This window comes from Myotis daubentonii, chromosome 5, assembly GCF_963259705.1.
Source record: "Myotis daubentonii chromosome 5, mMyoDau2.1, whole genome shotgun sequence".
NCBI lineage: Eukaryota > Metazoa > Chordata > Mammalia > Chiroptera > Vespertilionidae > Myotis > Myotis daubentonii.
Window position 1 is genome coordinate 74447207 of NC_081844.1, and position 19217 is coordinate 74466423.

Genomic DNA, 19217 nt, shown 5'->3' on the forward strand with positions numbered 1-19217 from the left:
ATTCAAAGGGACATTAAGGAAGCTCTCAACCATTCTGTTGACAGGGTCATGTTGGCGACTTCCCCAACCCCCACCTCCCATGTGAGGTAGAGGGGCCTCTGTGACGTCCACAGTCCTTCAGTTGCTGTATATTAGCAGGAGAAGCACCTCACAGAAACTGGCTTAAATCAATATCAGGCTTTAGGTTAATTCAATTAAAAGTTCAAGCAGGAGGTGCCTTTACCTGTATTGTAGGACAATCTCAGCCCTGCAAGCTCAGGCCAGAGACTAACCATGTCCTATCCTCCCATCTACTTTTTTAAAAATGTTAATCCTCACATAAGGATATTTTTTTTCCATTGCTTTTCACAGAGAGTGTGGAAAAGAGGAAATAAGGGGGGAGAGGAAAACATCGATGTGAGAGAGACACATCAATTGGTTGCCTTCCACATGCACCCCCACCAGGGCCAGGGATGCAACCTACAAATCAGGTACACACCCTTGACTGGGAATCGAACCCACAAACCTTCAGTACATGGACTGATGCTCTATCCACTGAGCAACACTTGCCAGGGCTCTCATCTACTCTTAAATAATCTCATAAAGAAAAGAGTTTCTTTTTATGACTGAAAGGTAAGTCATTGCTACCTTTAAAACACCATCTCAAAAAAGTTTTCTAGTTGTAATATCCAGTTTGAAGGGGATTATTAAAAGGAAACGGAGATTTAGATTTAAGGAGAAGCTATATCCTACATCTCCAAGACAGAAGACATATGGCATTTTATAAGTCTGGAGTACACTAGTATTATGGGCCCATTTCAGGGAGCAATGGCCCAAACACATTGATTACATGCCAGGAGTGTTGGACACGTAGGATTAAATGAAGCAATATTAATAGTAAGGTAGAGACAGTGCCATTTTGGAGGTGGGGAAACCATCTCAGACATGATTTCCCACAGACACCCAGAGCTCCTCTAGCTGTTACACATCAGGGCCAGGACTTCATCCTAGATCTGTCTGATTCCTGCATCAATGCTTTGGATCACTAAGCAAACAATCTGTAAAAAAGGTCCAATTAGGAAAACACCGAGTCACCACCATGGCACTTAATGTGTAAGACGAGAAGTTGGAAAATAGAAAAGCATGTGTTTTAGGCAATGGAAACAGTGGCGGTCACCTCCAAAATACTCGGCTATGTGTAGCCGCCTCATTGCTGCTCACCCACTTAAACAGCTCAGTTCATGGGGCTGTCTGAATGCACATAAGAGGCCAGTTTGGTGTCAGGAGATAAAATGCTTTTGCTTCTGAGGAGGCCCAAGGCAGTGCCTAACTCTAGGACCATTCATCCTTCTGCCACATTCCAGGATGTATAGCCATAAGGAGCTTTGGAAGTGGATCCAGGGGTTCAGATGGCTGCCACATTCCTTCAAATAAAATATCAAATACTAGAGGCCCAGTGCACGAAATTCATGCACTGGGCGGGGGTGGGGAGGTAGTACCCCAGCCTGGCCTGTGCCCTCTTGCAGTCCAGCACCCTCGGGGAATGTTTGACTGATGGCTTAGGCCACTCCCCATGGGGAGTGGGGGAGGTGGGAGAGGCTCCCACCACCGTGCTTGCCAGCCGTGAGCCCGGCTCAGGGCTTCTGGCTGAGCGGAGCTCCCCCTGTGGGAGCGCACTGACCTCCAGGGGGCAGCTCCTGCATTGAGCGTCTGTCCCTTGGTGGTCAGTGTGCATCATAATGACCGGTCGTTCCACTGTTCAGTCGATTTGCATATTAAGCTTTTATTATATAGGATGAGATGGCACAAGCAGAGAAAACTCAGCTTCAGATCAGACAGGGTCCTCTCCTCTCCCTGAGGTGTCTGGAGAGAACAGTTTGAAAGTCATAGATTTGGCCAAACCACTCCGTTGGGGGCCATCCTGCACAAACAGCTGCAAAGCAAACCCTTCTGTTTTTCACAAGCTTCTCTAGTCACAGCTCAAAGTGGCTTCCTTCCCTCACAGTGCTCTTTGCAGCAGCCGGGAGAGCGGGCTACCCTGTCATTCTTCACCAGTAGCTTCTGAATTTGAGTTCCAGAGAAAGCCACACTTGTTATTTAGGCAAACGCCACCAATGCCACAAACTAAAGGGCTTTATCTACACACACACACAAGCGCGCGCCCAGCGTCAGGCCAGCTCTGCTGCTCCCCACACAGGGACCCCTGTCCTGGGTGTCAGGTGGCAGAGACCTAGCCAAGGGACCCTGGCCAAGTCTTGTTAATGGTCCTGAGTTACCTTTTCTAGCTGGGGCATTATAGGACATTAAAAATATTTTTATTGATTTTTAGGGAGGAAGGGAAAGAAACATCTATGTGAGAGAGAAACATCGATAGGCTGCCTCCTGCAGCCCCCACCAGGGATGGAGCCTGCAACCCAGGCATGTGCCCTGACCAGGAACCGAACCAGCAACCCTTTGGTGCACGGATGACACCCAACCAACTGAGCCTCACTGGCCAGGGGCAGGACATTTTTTTTGCTTTCTATGAATTTCTCGATAGAGCCAATCTTTGACTCTGAGCATCTTTCATGAACTGAGAATTGTGTTAAATTAAGATATATTTCGCCATCCAAGAGCTGGCTCCTCTAAAGCAGTATTTTTCTGACTCTAAATTAACACAGCCTTCAGAAATGTGTGGAGCATTAACTCCCAATAACCCCACTCCTCCTCCAAGTTAACCTTTGAATACTCGCACCACCTCTCCGTGCCCCAGTGATCTGCACGTGCTCCAAGGGGCTAATTACAGAAGGGGAAGTTGGTAGAGTTTTGGGACACGTTTCTCCTCTTTGCCTGGACTGTGGACACTCCAAGGTGCACAGGCCACAAGCAGACACCGCCAGGGCTGGGGTGGGACTTCTGGGCAGGGGTTGCGGGCCCCAGGAACAGGCCCCGTCTCGGCAAACTTTGGCTCCCCACAGGGCTTTGCTGACGGGGGCCTGACACACGCAGACACCCCGTTTGATGCAGGGAGGCGCACAGCCAGGCCTCCCTTAGGGCTCAGCCTGGCCCAGAGGGGAGGCAGGTGTCAGAGCAGAGAAGGAGGCTGGAGACCAGGCCCTCTTCCCGGTGGTCGCACCTCCCAGGCTTGGGAAGGCTTTGTGGGAGGGGCCAAATCGGGTGAAAACGCCCAGAGGGCTATTTCAGGAAGGGAGAACACAAGTAAAGGCACAGGGCACACAGATCCCCAGGCTGCGGTGTGGTCACACCTGGCTCCACGCACCTGTAAGCTCCCACCTGGGCTCTACAGAGTAAACGGACACCCGCCATCTGCCACATCCTCCTCACCCATCCTGGCAACAGTTTCTGTAAACCGAGGCTGAGTTCAACCCGCCGAGGCCGTCGGGGAGCCCCTGGCGTTGGGAAGGGAAGAGGGCAGCACCCTGCCAGGGTCCCCAAAAGGCTTCGTGGCTCATTACCTGAACAAGAGCAAGGTGTCTGGTCAGTCCCTGGGAAGAGGCCTCAGGGAGGACACGGCCACACCAGGAGCCGGGCACCTCACACAGGATGGGCACCGCCCGCTTATTGCTCACCTGCAGGGAGCTGCAGCCCACACCCCGGGCGGGGCTTAAATGCCCTCAGCAGGCAGCAGGTGTTTCGAGGCGTTTGGCCCTTCCCCACGGGGTTGGTTTCTGACTTAGCCCATGGTTCTTAGCGCTGGATGCGCATTGGAATCACGTGATGGCGCTGAACACTCTGCGCTGGGGCCTCAGCGCAGGGACGGAGTGGGTCTGGGACGGGGCAGCCTCAGGTGATTTGCATGTCCCGGTGAGGTGCCGGCAGGAGCCTCAGAGCATCCTGAGCTTAGCCTTTCCAGACCCTCAGACGAACTATTAAAGGTGAGGGGCAGGGCATCTCCCTCCAGGAACGGTAGCACTGTGAGTGTTTAAGGCTTCTGGGATGGCTGGATTGAGAGGCCCCTTCCAAAAATCAGAATATTTGGCTTAAAGCTGACGTCGAGCAGTTAACAAATGTTTATTCCCATGGTAGGCAAGGAGAGAGAGTGGTGGTTTTGCTTAATATTGAAATGGAAATAGGAACACATTTTCATGTATTTTTCTAACAAATATTTATTGAGTGCCCACTGTGTGCCAGGCCCAGACACGTGATAGGGACAAGATGACCTGGTCCCCGCCCTCCTATTCAGAGCAGAGATGGGTTCTCCCAGCACAGTGGACACAGGACAGCAACTGGGACAACACAGGGCCGGGGAGGTCTGGGAGGGCTTCCTGGAGGAGGCAGTGCTAAAGCCAAGTCCTCAGGAAAAGCCGTTAGTGGGTTGAAAAACTGTGAGAAAGATGCTCCAGGCTGAGGGAACAACACAGGAAAAGGCACTGAGGCAAGAAAAATGGCCAGGGTTCCCCTGGGAACACAGGCTGTTCAGGATTGCCAGAGAAACAATGGGGTCAGGTGCCTGGGCAAAGATGGGCTGGTGTGCAGGGGAAGGGGTGGTGGGGGCTGTCCATGCTGGTCCAGGCAGGAAGGGCTGCACTGTCTGAAGGTGGTTTTAATTATCACCATGAGCCAGGAATTATGAACAGCATTGGCGAGCTGCACCCACCTTGCTCTTCACTCTCTGAAGGTGGTTGGACTTTGTGCTGAGGGACCAGGGAGCCCTGAAGGCCTCAGCAGGGTTTGCTCCTATTTTGCATTGTTTTTACTTTTTCACTAAATCCATAAAAGCAGAGAGAACAATCCGCACAAATCCTCAAGTACTTGCCACTTCGGTCCAACCAATATCTTTTTCCATCTCCTCCCACCTTCTTGATTTTTGCTGAGGTGTTTTAAAGGAAATCTCAGACATCATATCATGTTACCCATAAATGTTCAGAACAAATCTCTAACAGATAAGACTTTAAAAACTAAAACCATTTTGGAATATTTAGGCTAGCCTTGGGGCGGTAAGAGAAGGACTCTTTCTGGGGCGGGGCTGAGTGCAGGAGGAGCAGATAAGAGGTGGCTGGAGGCAAGAGTGGAGAGCGGAGGGTCTGACCCCAGGATGCTGTGGTTACAGGAAGTGAGGGGCGCAGAGAAGTGGGGGCTCTGAGAGGGTAAAACGTGGAGTTCAGGGATGGGTCCTCACACTCAGGTGCCTAAAGGACATCGAGGTGGGGATGCAGCACAGGCCAGTCAGAGCTGGGCAGGGCTCGGTGACCCATTGGAGGGGGAGGTGGGTGACAATAACACATGGCTGATGCCATGGTGTTAAACCGAAGTGGCTGGTGAGGTAGTGTCAGAAGAGGGGAGTTCGGGATGACTTGTGGAGGCCTGATCCTGCAGGGCCCAAGGTTCTCATGAGAGATTGTCCCAGGCCCCCCAGTTCTTCCCGCAGCATTTGAGACAGCCCACCTCTTCCCACCTCCATCGTGGCATTCTCTCACCTCATTATAGCTATCCCTGCTTTGGCCCATGTGCCTACAGGCTTTTCCATTTAAGTCAGGCTATACTACTTTGCTACTTGAACAATCTAGTGCTCCCCAATCTGATATAATAAAACCCTAATATGCAAATTGACCAAATGGCCAAACGACAGGTTGCTATGATGTGCACTGACCACCAGGAGGCAAATGCTCAATGCAGGAGCTGCCTCCTGGTGGTCATTGCGCTCCCATAGGGGGAGCACCGCTCAGCCAGAAGCTGGGCTCATGGCTGGTGTGCGCAACAGTGGTGCCCGCCTCCGCGGCAGCACTAAGGACCCCTTGGGGGATGTCCGACTGCCAACTTAGGCCCATGTGAGCCTAAGCCGGCAGTTGGACATCCCCTGAGGGGTCCCAGACTATGAGAGGGTGCAGGCTGGACTGAGGGACGCCTCCCCCCAACACCAGTGCATGAATGTTGTGCATTGGGCCTCTAATGTCTCTATAATCAGCTATGAGGCCCTTCATACTCTGCCTTGCCCCCCATCCTGTTCCTCCTGACCTCACTCCCACACTGTCCTGCTCCAACCACCCTGGCCTCCTCACTGTCTTTTCAACACACAAAGGCCCAAACTGGCCACAGGGCCTTTGTACTTGCTATTCCCCATGCCTCCCTCACCTCCTAAATTCAGGTCTGTTTATAGAGACCATTCCTGGTCACCTAGTCTAAAATCAAACCTTACCCCAACCCTACATTCCCATCTGACTTATTTCATTTCATTCTTCTCTCCAGCACCATTGTCAATGCATGAAATGCAATGCATTTACTGCTGCTTTTCCCCCCACCCTAAGTAGAATGTAAGCTCCATGAGGAAGGGGTGTTATCTGTCTCACTTGTGTTTTATCCCCACTGCCAGGAAGAGTCATTGCTCCTTATTTGGTTGAATGCATATGTGGGCGTGCTGGCCCCAAAGCCAGGCATCCGCTGGTCCTCCCTGTGTGGCAGGTAACCCTCCTCCATCACCCAGGATGTTCCCAGATGTCCAGTGGGCAGTGCTCATACCCTTCCCAAGCCAAGCACCAAGTCGGTGTCCTCTGAGTAAATCTAATCAACTCACTACAAAGTGACCACAGTCACTACCCAAAGGACTCAGAAAAGCACTTGGATGGAATCCGAGTCCTCAGATGGAAGTCACGGCATCCTCTTCTCCTCCTAAGCCCCAGTCATCTGGAAGGGCCACACCGTCCACCCAGGCTGGGAGACTGACGTCGGTGTCCCTCTTCCTATCTCCCTACCCTCCGCTGAGCCCTCCTCAACCCTCCTGACCTCTGCTGCTGGTTGACCCCTTGGGGCCACTTGTCCACTGGTCCAGGGGCACATTCCTATCATACCTCTCCAATAAAATCTTAGATTCTCACGATAGAATTACATACCTGGATGGCTCGTTACCTGGTTTGTTTCAGCCGCCTTGACTCCTCGGATGTAGTAGGAATTACCAATCTCATTTTACAGAGTGGGGACCGAGGCGGCCAACATCCGTGTGGCTTGCCCGAGGTTACGTGATGGGGGAAGGCTGGGTCTGTGTGGCCCTATCTTGCCTGTGCTGGCACCGCTCCTGACTTTTTTTCTTAAGGTGGCAAAACACACATCAAGTTGACCATTTTAACCATTTTTGAGTGTATGGTCCAGTGTCATTAAGTGAGTTCATATTATTTGCAACTATCACCACCATCCAGCACCAGAACTATGTTCATACTGCAAAACGGAAACTGCACACACGAAACACTAATTCCCCATTTCCCCTTCCCCCACCCCTGGCAACCACTGTTCTCCTTTCTGTCTCTGTGAATTTGACCACTTCAGGTCCCTCATATAAGGGCAATCATACGGGAATTGTTCTGTTCTGAGTAGCTTATTTCATTAGCATAATGTCCTCACAGTTCATCCATGTTGTAGCATGTGTCAGAATCCCCTTCCTTCTGATTTCTTTCTATAAAACAAGGACACATCTTCCACATTTTTTTTTCTGCAAAAAGCTTTATTGTTTCATTTGGTTCAATGCATGGGAGAGGGCTTCAGGGTGGTTAAAAAAATAGCTAGTCGTTTCAGGAGGAGGCTCAGGTAAAAGCCAGACAGCAGAGGGGCCCCTCAAACGCCTCTGGGCTCCAAAGGCTCCTAGTCGTGCTTGAGGGTGAGCCTTTCGAAGAGCTACTTGCCCAGCCCAGCCTGGGGCTGGCCAGCCTGCGGAGGTGCGTCAGGTGGCCGCCCATCTTCTTTTATGAGTTTCACCTCCTCACCCGGAAGTGGTTCTCCAGGAAGTCACGGAGGGGAGGGTCTGCACGGGCAGAACCCAGGGCAGGCAGCTCCAAAAGGACTCGGTTCAGGTTCCTCTTCGAGGCCAGGGTGGCTTTGCCCACTCATCCTGGGGAGGCTTTGCAACTTTAAGAGACGCTCAACGCCCTCGCACTTCTTCTCTGCCACCTCGGGGAGGAAGTGGCCCCCGCCCTTGAGAGCCACATCGTCAGGTCGAAATAGAAGCCCCAAGAGAGGTAGGTGTGGGAGGCCTGCAGAGGCAGGTCGGCCAGGCGGTTGACCGCAGCCTCCACCTCGGTGGAATAATTCTGACGAATTTGGGAGCTCATGGTTGTTTGGCAATGAGGAGTTAAGGTAGAAGAAACAACAACCGGGTGTGCTGGCTGGTCTCCGGTGGTTCTGAAGGTGGTGACTGGGTAAGACGCAGGAGAGAGGCCGGAGGCTGGAAGGAGGGGTGTCCCTGGGTCTGTTCCATCCAAACACTGTTGAAGCAAGAGACAGATCTGGGACCGCCGAGGGCACTGCCACACTGTCCTTGTTTCTGTGGTAACATAAGTCCTTCTATTTACAGTGGCACCCCAAGCACGTGGTGCAGGGGGCACAGGGGCACGGTCCCCCTGGCAGGGAGGAGTGTTTATCATTGACATTGTTGATAATGGTCAGCGTAGGGTGGGAATGAAAGCACACTGACTTCTGCTCAGTTTTCATTGTTTTTAATGCTCTGTCGTCAATGCAGCCTCTTGTTGCCCGTACCCCTCGCCAACTGCTTTCACCATCCCCCCAACTTGGTACATCACTGGTTATTTATAAATGCCTACTCATTATATAAATAATATAAAAAAGGGTTTTGAAAAAAGAACCCTGAAATTGGAGAGTTGATGACCCAACTCATCGGGGGATTCAGGGAAGGTTTTGTGCTCAAGGTCATTCTATGGGACTCCACTGGCTCCTGATGAAGGCTTCTGTTAAACACCCTTGGCCTCTGCACCAGCGAGCTTGTGTGTGTCTCTGTGTATGTCTGTCTATGTGTGCGTGTGTGTCTGTGCTCACATGTGTCAGAAAGTCCCCAGGTTCTGGAGGCACTTTAAATTCTCAGATGCTGACCCTTAAGGAGCTAATTTTAGAATCTTGGTAGATGTTATCTGGCCCAGAACCAGGACATCAGGAGGAAAGGGGATATGAAGGAAAGAAAAAGGCAGGTGGAAAGACAGCAATAGAAACAGAAGGCTGATTGTTTATCAGAGGGATCTCCAGTAAAATCACAACCCGAGTCCCTCCATACAGTTGTTATTTCCTAAAAGTGTGTTCTGTTTTGTGGGCTGTGAAGGCACCATCGCTCCGTTTCTCTTCCATCTGATTGTCTTAAGCATTTTCTTTTCTGGAGGTGTGGGGCCATCTACAAAATTTCTCCTCGTTGGGGCCTCTGAATAGCAGAAGCAGACATCATGCCCAGAGTCCAGGGTCATGTGTGGCCTTTTCCTGACACCATGTACCTCAGTAGCTGGACATGGACAAGGCTCCATCTGGGAGCAGCTAGTGGGCACCCCTCTGTGCTGCCTCCTCAAAGTACAGTAGTGAACCAGACAGAGCCCCTGCAGCCAAGGAATCTGGAACTCACAGCTGTCACTGCTTGAGTGTCTAGGCTCTAATAATCACATAGGGCCTTTTTGTGAGGTAGGTATTCAAAGACATGAGGGGGCCACTCCCTGCTATGGCTCTGTGGGAGGACATGCTGTACTCATAGGAGGAGAATAAACCAAAGTTTGCTTCAGCCCAGTCCCTGGCCCCAGAGGGAGTGCCATAAATATGTGCTGAATGGATGAATGAGTGGATAGATGGATGGATAATAATGATGGATGGATGGATGATGAATGAGTGGATGAGTAGATGATGAAAAGATGAATGGGTGGATGGATGATGGATGGGCAGATGAGTGGATGATGGGTGGATAATAAATGGATGGATGAATGAATGAGATTATCTGGCTGGGTTGGGGTTTGAATCCACCTGAACTTTTCAGACTCTGGGCTTTACTTGACCTTGCAAGATTCACAGAATTTCTCCTTTAGAAAAAAAAAAAATAAATACTTCTTGATGAAGGGAATGATACTGGAGGGTGGAGTGGAGGGAGAGATGAAAAGTTAAAGGTTTTTGAGATAAAATGAAAGGGGCACTTAGTGCTAGAAAGAAAAAGAAAAAGCCATGTGTCAGAGGCTAATTTGCTGTGTGCCTTTGGGCAAAGTGCTTCACCCCACTCTGAGCCTCTGGTTTTTTTTTTTTATCTGCTAAAAGCAGATTTTTGGGGGCATATATCTGTTCAATTTCCCCAACACCCTTTACTAAATAGAATATCTTTACCCCATTATATGTTCTTGCCTTCTTTGTTGAATATTAATTGACCATAAAGGCATGAGTTTATTTCTGGGCTTTCTATTCTGTTCCTTTGATCTATATGTCTGTTTTTATGTCAGTACCATGCTGATTTGATTACTATGGCCTTGTAGTCTAGTTTGATAACAGGTGGTCTGATTCCTCCAACTTTATTCTTCTTTCTCAAGATTGTTGTGGTTATTCAGAGTCTTTTGTGTTTCCATATAAATTTTTGGAATATTTGTTCTAGTTCTGTGAAAGATGCCATTGGTATCTTGATAGGAATTGTGTTGAACCTATAGAGTGCTTTGGGTAGTAGGGACATTTTAATGATGTTAATTTTTCCTATCCATGAACACAGTATATGCTTCCATTTATTTGTATCTTCTCCAAATTCTTTCTTCAGTGTCTTATGATTTTCCAAGTACAGGTCTTTTACATCCTTGATTAAATGTATTCCTAGGTAATTTATTTTTGAATGCAATTGTAAACAGGATTGATTTCTTAGTTTCCCTTCCTGATATAATTCATTACTGGCGTTTAAAACTGATTTCTGGATATTTATTTCGTATCCTGTTACTTTACTGAATTCATTTATCAGTTCTAATTATTTTTTTGTGGAATCTTTAGGGTTCTCTATTATAACAGTATCATGTCATCTACAAATAATGACAGTTTTACTTCTTCCTTTCCAATTTGGATGCCTTTTATTTCCTCTTCTTTGTCTGGGACTTCCAGTACTATGTTGAATAAGAGTGGTGAAAGTGGACATCTCTGTCCATATCTTAAAGGAAACACTTTTAGTTATCAGACATCCCTGTCTTATTCCTGTTCTTAAGGGAAACGCTGTTAGTTTTTGCCCATTGAGTATGATGTTGACTGCGGGTTTGTCATATATGACCTTTATTATATTGAGGCATGCTCCCTATGTTCCCACTTTGCTGTGAGTTTTCTACTAGATGTCTCTATTAGATGATGTCTAAGGTCTCTTCTGGGTCTAAAATATATCTGGTAGCTCTTCAGATTATTGGATTGGACCACATTGCATCTATGTATAAAATGAATATCTTGATACCCATCATTTCTTTTGCATAAAATTGTGAGACTTTTATGCAAAAGAAATGCAGGAGGAGGGTATAAAAGTTTTTGGGATACTTAACTTTCTTTGCTTTCCTTATCACAAAGCTTCCATAAAACACAGTGGAATCAGAAAATCTTTATTTGAGCCTGCTGAAAAATCCTGTGATGCTTTAATAATAGCTATCCCAGGATTAATTTACAATGCAGAGAAAATATTCACCTAAAAGTATTACTTTTGACTAAATATAACTTTGATTTTTTAGTATAGTAAGCTTGAAGATATATTCAGTGTAACAATTATTCACCAAATATTTTTCAACAGACTACTATGTGCCAGGAAGTATTCTAGGGGTTGTAAAACAATAGCACACAACAGAAGCAAGTCTCTGCCCTCACAATACATACAAATGGTGATAAATGTTAAGAAAGAGAAGAAAAATGAAGCAGGAAATGGATATAGATTGTGATTACAGTGATCTAACTATAATAATAAAAGTGTAATATTCTAATTAGACCTGAGGTCCTTCTGGACGACCTGGACGAAGCCGGGGCTTCGAGGACCGAGGTGGCCGCCAGAGTGGGTGGGGCAGAGGCGCTGCCACTGCGGCGGGGAGCCCAGCCCCTTGCATGAATTTTGTGCATTGGGCCGCTAGTGTTATACAAGATAGTAAGGGTATACCCTTTGCTTTGAGGCCCATATCTGAACACAGACCTAAATTAAATGATGGAGCAAAAACTCATATAGGTCCATGTAAATTCAAATAGTGCGGCTATCTGAGAGGACAGTAGTTTCCAGGCAGAAAGAATAACAAGTAGAAAGGATGAGAAATAACAGAGGGTCAAGAGAGTGAGTGGCAGAAATTAAGATCAGAGAAATAATAAATGACATTGGATTGTATTTTAAAAATGATTTTATAAAAAATATTTTAAGTTAAAAATTTATATGCAGCAAAATGCACAGATCCCCAGTTCACAAATGAATTATAGAATATTTCCATCAGCCCAGAAAGTTCTGTGACCCCTTCCAATCATGCTAATCCTCCCACACGAAACCATTTTCCGATTTCTATCACCAGAGATTAGTTTTACTGGTTTGTGAACGGCACTTGAAAGAAATCACACAATATATACTCTTTCATGTTTGGCTGCATTTCCCCCCCCCCCCCCCAAGATTCATCCATGTTATTATGTGTATCAGATACTCATTATTTTTTAAAAAATATTTTATTTTTTTAATCATTTTTCTTTTTTAAAAAATATATTTTTTATTGATTTTAGAGAGGAAGGAAGAAGGAGAGAGAGGAGATAGAAACATCAATGATGAGAGAATCATTGATCAGCTGCCTCCTGCACGTCCCACACTGGGGATTGAGCCCGAAAATCGGGCACATGCCCTGACTGGAAATCGCACCGTGACCTCCTGGTTCATAGGTCGAAGCTCAACCACTGAGCCACGCCGGCTGTGGCTCATTATTTTTATTTCTGTGTAGTATTCCATGTGTGACTTTACCACCATCTGTTTATAAAATGTCATTGATATTCGGGTTATTTCCAGTTTTGGAATATTGTGAATGGAGTGCCATGGATATTTGTGTATCAGTCTTTTTGTGGACATATATTTTAACGTCTCTTGCATAAATACTTAGGATTGAGATTTTGTGGTTAAAGGTGCACATTTCACTATGTAAAAAGCTGCCACATCAACTTCTTCAAAATGATTGTGACATTTTACACACCCACTGTAAATGTATAAAAGCTCTAGACCCATATTGTTGTCATTGTCTTTTTAATTTTAGCTATTTTAGTGGGTGTAGAGTAGTATTTTTCCTGTTGGTTTAATTGGTATTTTCCTGACAACTAGTGATAAGCACTTTGTCATGTGCTTGTTGGACCCTTGTTTATCCTTTTTAATGAAGTGTCTCTTCAAGTCTTTCCCCCATTTTTATTTGGTTGTCTTTTTAGTATTGATTAGTAAGATTCCTTTATATATTCTGTTTGTCTACCTGATGGTAGAGGGCAGTGATGGCGAACCTATGACACGCGTGTCAGAGTGACACGCGAACTCATTTTTTTGGTTGATTTTTCTTTGTTAAATGGCATTTAAATATATAAAATAAATATCAAAAATATAAATCTTTGTTTTACTATGGTTGCAAATATCAAGAAATTTCTATAAGCGACACGGCACCAGAGTTAAGTTAAGTTAGGGTTTTTCAAAATGCTGACACGCCGAGCTCAAAGGTTCGCCATCACTGGTCTAGGGTCTCTCCTGTGGTGGATCCGTGGGTGAGCATTACCGTGCAATCAATAATATAGCAATCACTGTGCATATGGTACCAGGTGGGTATTAGATTTATTGGTGTGATCACTCCATAAGTATATACATGGTTAATCACTTTGTTCTGGACCTGAAAATAATATAATAGTATATGCCAACTGTAATTAAAGATAAACTTAAAAATTAAATCAAATTGAAAATAAAATGAGGATAACACCCACCAAATCTTTCTGTTCTTCACATTAGATAATTTCTATTAATCCGCTTACAATTTCACTAATCATATCTTCTGCAACCTACAATCTGATGTTTAGATTATCTAGCAAATTTTTCGTTCCAGATATTGTACTCTTCAGTTTTAAAACATATATTTTTTGTGATTTTTATTTCTCTGCTGATATTCCCCATCTGTTCCTCCTCCTGACCCTTTTTTACACTCTTAATGTACTTATAAAAACTGCTATAAAGTTCTTTTCTCTTAATTCCAACATTTGGATTTCCTTGAGGTCTGTTTCTATGCATCGAAAAATTGTGAACAGAAAGTGATGCATTCTGAATTATCTTTTTCAAAAAGATTTGCCATATGGTCAATGGACTTTGGGAGTACATAAATCAAAGGATGGGCAAAGTTTATGAGGAGAGCGTTATAGTCAGAAGGGGTGATGGTGGTTTGGTCGTGGGTGGTAGCACTGGTGGGGATGAGAGGGTTCTGACCATCAGGTCTTACTGACAGATTGGAAGGGACACTTTCATAATCAGTCTGCCCAGAATAGGTACCTTTGGTAATCAGTAGCCCAGAGGAAGTATTTTTGTCTTATTAGCACAGATTTGCACATCTGCGTATGGAAGACCTTGCAATAGAGTGATATCTGCAGAAATATAACTTTGGGTCTGATGCGTTCAGCCTAGAGTTTTAAATGGACTCTCTCTAAGTTTGATGAGAAGCTAGAAAGCAGACTATTTTCAGTAGATTGGGTACAAGTGAGGAGTAAAGGCCAAAGGATGCTCTTAGCATCCCTTGAAAGCAGTGGTTCTCATTCAGGGGCGGATCTGCCCCCTGGGGATACCTGGCAATGTCTGGAGCCGGTGGATTGCCTAGACGGGAGGAATGGAGTGCTACTGGCATCTAGTGGATAGCGGGCAGGGATGCCGCAAAACATCCTAAGTACACAGGCAGCGCCGTGGAAAAGTAGTATCCATCCCACATGTCAGCAAGAACATTGAGAAACCCTGCCTTTGAAGTTATTATTTTGTAAGAAGAGGAAACCCCTAACATCTAACATGTAATTTTATATTTAGACTCATGCGCCTATCTTCCCAGGCAGGGCCCGGTGCTAAGTAGACTTTGTTTGCAGGGCATGCTTATCTAATTCCAGTTAACTGCTGTGCCTTACAGTGTTCATAAGGCAGAGGAGTATAAAGTCCTGCTTTTCAGTCTCAAACCACTTTATAGCCTGCAATTCCCAGCCGAAGTTCTCCTGGACGTTGGGTTCAGCTACAGGGAGGTCAATCTTTCACCTCCATTTCTAGAGATAGTGCGCTCCCTGGCACTGAAAGTCCATGACATTCTGAGCCTCGGATGGCCCTAAGGACGGATTTCAAACTCCGCCGCTCTTCCTAGACGCTGCATCAGCCTGTCAGGGGTTTGGAGATTACGGCTACCTCCTCGGAGGGCTGCATGCCTCTGCACAAGGCCGACAGGGAACGCTCACAGCGGCTGGCGGGGCAGCCCTGTACCCCAAGCAGGACTCGAACTCCACGCGGACACCGCCCCTTCGAAGGCGGCGGGGAAGCCGGCGAAAGGGGCGCGCCAGCCCTCCGCCAGGACGCCGCACCTCTGCCGCCCCAGCCCGTGGGCTGTGCGGGGAGGCGGGGTGGCAGTGCCGGCCCGGGGTGCGCCTAGGCGGCCTCGGAGCCCGCTGACGCTCCCGGGATGAGGCGATGCCGGCGGCGGAGGTGGCGGTCGGCGCTTCCCTATGGGGCCGCGGGCACGCTGGCACACACGGTGCCCGGCTCTTCTGCTTCTCGGTCTTCGCTTGGCCCTCGTCCTTGCCGCAGGGCACGGCATACGGGCTGCTCATCCAGAGGTTCCCCAGCCCTTAGGGCGACCCGCCTGACAGGCACCGCAAGTTCAAGTTCGTGGTACAGCTCTTCGCGGAGGAGTGGGGCCAGGACGCGGACCCGCCGAGGGCTTCGCAGCGGCAAGGAGCGCCTCGTGCGGCTGCAGATGCAGGTGGGCGGCTCGCGGTCCTGGGTGTTGCGTCCTCTCCGCGCTCCTCAGCGTCCCCGAGTCGCCCTCGCAGGTTTGGAAGGTCCAGAGGCCCGGAACGCCCAGAGTGTGTGTCTGTCCGAAGGTGAAGGTCACCAGCCCTCTTCGGTCCAGGAGGGGCGCGGGCCTCCCAGCTGGTCCGCACCGCGGGGGCTGCGCCTGGTGTCCCAGGAGCAAGTCCCAGCCTCCCGCCTGAGCGCAGGGCGGTGCAGTGGTGGCTGTGTCTTTATTTCGGGGTGCTGCCGAATGGGACAAAGAGATTGTGGGAGGACTGGCTTTAGGATTTGTTCCCTGGAGTTGTGTTCACCACGCGGGGAAACACGAACTTCAGGGGTGAGACCCATTCCCCTCCGCTTGCCCAATTTTCAGTTTCTTGAGCTTAAGCCTCTAGAACTGAACTGAATCTGTTGATTACATATGTGTCGCCTATATTTAAAGCGTCCTTTGTCTCCAGGACTGCAATACCTCCTTAAATGTCAACTGTAGCTAGACCATGATTTCCTGGCCGTGCTGGCTGAGGAAGTTGAGGTGTCTCAGGGTTATTTTATAGCTTTTAAAATGTTTGTTAAAAAGCTCTGATCTCATACCACAGTGGGTGGGTCTCCTGTCCTCTTTCTGCGCTCAGGGGAGTCAATGGAGGATTTATGTTTTTGAATAGAAAGAACATAAAGGTATAGTTTAGAGACTACATCATCAACATTTTTTTCTTTAGTTGAGAGACTAGATGCCATTTCTTCAGAAGACCAAACTGAAATGTGGAATTCGGGGTTAGAAGGCGTTTTAATATTCAAGCGTCATTTTCTGAGGATTATTTAATTGAATCAATTAATCTATAATTGGCCGTGGAATTGGTCTTGTTTCCCAGCACCCACGCCAGAAGCTCCCAAGGCAGGCCCATTAACCTGAGTAAAGGCCCTCAGTTCAGAGGACAAAGGCTTTGAGAGGCCACTGCCCACCGAGGATGGTTTAGAGAAGCAGCTATTGTACCTGAAGGAACCCAGTCAAGTGCATGACCAAACAAAGGCCACACAGGGTGGTTAGTACAAAGATGAGGATACAGCTAGGGAATGATGATTGACAAATTCTCCCCCAGCGAATTAGGTCTTTTTAAGTCCAGAGCCTTTTCGTTTTAATTCTCTCTAGTAGGGTTTTTTGTTGTTGTTGTTGTTGTTGTTGTTGGTTGGGTTGGGTTAATATACAAAATATTTTCTGACTCTTAACAGGATAGGAAATTTTGCTCCAAGCTTATAGTCCCTTGAAAGAGTTCACAGCATAATCTAAAAATTGCCGCCCAACACGCACTGGACATACCCAGCTCCTACGCACAGGTGGAGATCAGAGGCTCCGGATGGGCAGCAAGAGCAGGTTGACATTGATTGAGCCTTTACTGAGCCTGGCAGTAATAGATAGATGCTCTGGGTCTATTATCCAATTCTCATAACCTGTCAGGTTGTTTCTATCATCCTCACACACCGAGGTTTAGTAGCTGGAACTGGGAGTGGAAATGTGTGCACCTGTTTTATGGGTCCCTCACCAACTGTGTGGCTTTGAATATTTCTAAATATGAGTTGTGAGAATGACAGCTCTTTAATGCATATACCAGGGCGATGTCTACAAATTCTACTGAGTAGGCTAATTATTAATTTTATGTGCAATCACTCTTGATTAAATGCAGCTCTGCTAGGGAGTTGCTAGTCATGCCAAGTGGCCCGGAGTCAGTGTGCAGCAGGCATTGCTCAACCAGAGCTTTCCAACTTGATTGCCCACGGGGGTGAGGCAGGGAGTACAAATAAGTGAAATGGGAGAGGTAGGTTTGGCACAGGGGAAAGTGCACATACCTTCTCAAGGGGCGGGCCCTGGGAATGCAGAGCCTGTGGTGGCAGAGCTTTCTAATCTTCTAGAGCAGCGGTTCTCAACCTGTGGGTCGCGACCCCTTTGGCGGTCGAAGGACCCTTTCACAGGGGTCGCCTACGACCATCCTGCATATCAGATATTTACATTATGATTCATAACAGTAGCAACATTACAGTTATGAAGTAGCAACGAAAATAATTTTATGGTTGGGTCACAACATATGAACTGTATTTAAAGGGCCAGAAGGTTGAGAACCACTGTTCTAGAGAAAATGAAAAGCCTGACTTTTTAGATGCTGGTCCATAGGCCATGAGACCTGTCTGTAGCTCATTCCCTGCACATGATGCTCTTCAAACTCCTCCTTCAGTTTTACTGGTGGTTTTTATTTCCTGTAAAGACCACTGTATAGGCTCTCTAAGGCAGTGGTCTCAGACTTTGCTAGAATCACTTGGAAAGCTTTAGAAACTCTGATGCCCAGAGTACATTCCACACCAATGAAATCAATCTCCGTAGGTGGGACCCAGATATTGTTGGATATTTTTCAAGTCCCCAGGTGATTCCAGTGTGCGGCCAAGTCCGAACCCTTGCTACTCAGTGTGCCCCTCACATCCTCACCGTCATGCCTGTGGCACGTGCAGACTCTCAAGCCCCATCCTGTACTACCGAGGCAGATCTGCACTTTAACAAAATTCCAGGTGATTCCAAAGCAGGTTAAAGTTTGCGAAGCATTGCCTGATAATTATCAAGTGACAGGTCGGCCCTCACTTTTAAGCCTTAGGAAAGTGGTTCTTAACCACAGCCACACATTAAAATCATCAGAGGGTTTAAACAATGTACCATATCCAGGCCTGTCTCAGGAGAGTCTAACTTAATTGATCTGTGGTGAGTGCTGGGCATCAGCCAGTATTTAAAAAACTGTCCCAAAGTGAGTCTAATATGCTGCCAGGGTTGAAAGCAACTAACTGCCTTAGTTCAATTTTCTTTATTCTGTAGTTCTGTGAACTGGTCTTCACCCAGTAAATATTTCTACCATAGAGTTATTTGATAATTATTTCATACTGAACAAGGTGCTGGGAGAATTTTGCCTGATAACAAAACCATGTCGGCAGTTATATCTAGGTCTGAATGTCTTTTAAAAAATGCTCAAGATATAATAATTTTTAAAACATTTTATCTTTAATAACATGAAATAAAACTATTAATGATGTAAATACATTTAAGAAAATAATGCATTTCTATGATACAGAAGAATGAGTAACAAAACTATAGGAGAACCAGTTGAATCTACTTCTTCCCAAAGTAGTTTCTTTGGTTTTAGTGGGCATCCATAATTGTGAAAATTATGCATTTACTACAGCCAGATGCAGGCCTTTGATACATGGAGACCCAACATAATAATAAAATATAAGGGATACTGATAAATACAGACCAATATCAATTAGCTAATGCAGGCCACTAAGCTTCTGTGTAATGAATTATGAAAATTATTCCTATGGCTGGCCTAAAAGCTTTCTTTAGAATACGGTTTTATAGAAGACAATTTTGATAATGCCTACTCTGGATGTCTTGATTATTTATAGAAGCAAACTCGGAAGCAGCCACTTCTGAAGATGGGAGTAAGAGTTCGCCAGCTGTAGTTTGTACATTGGCAGTCCTTCACTCTTCACTGTCTTTTTTATT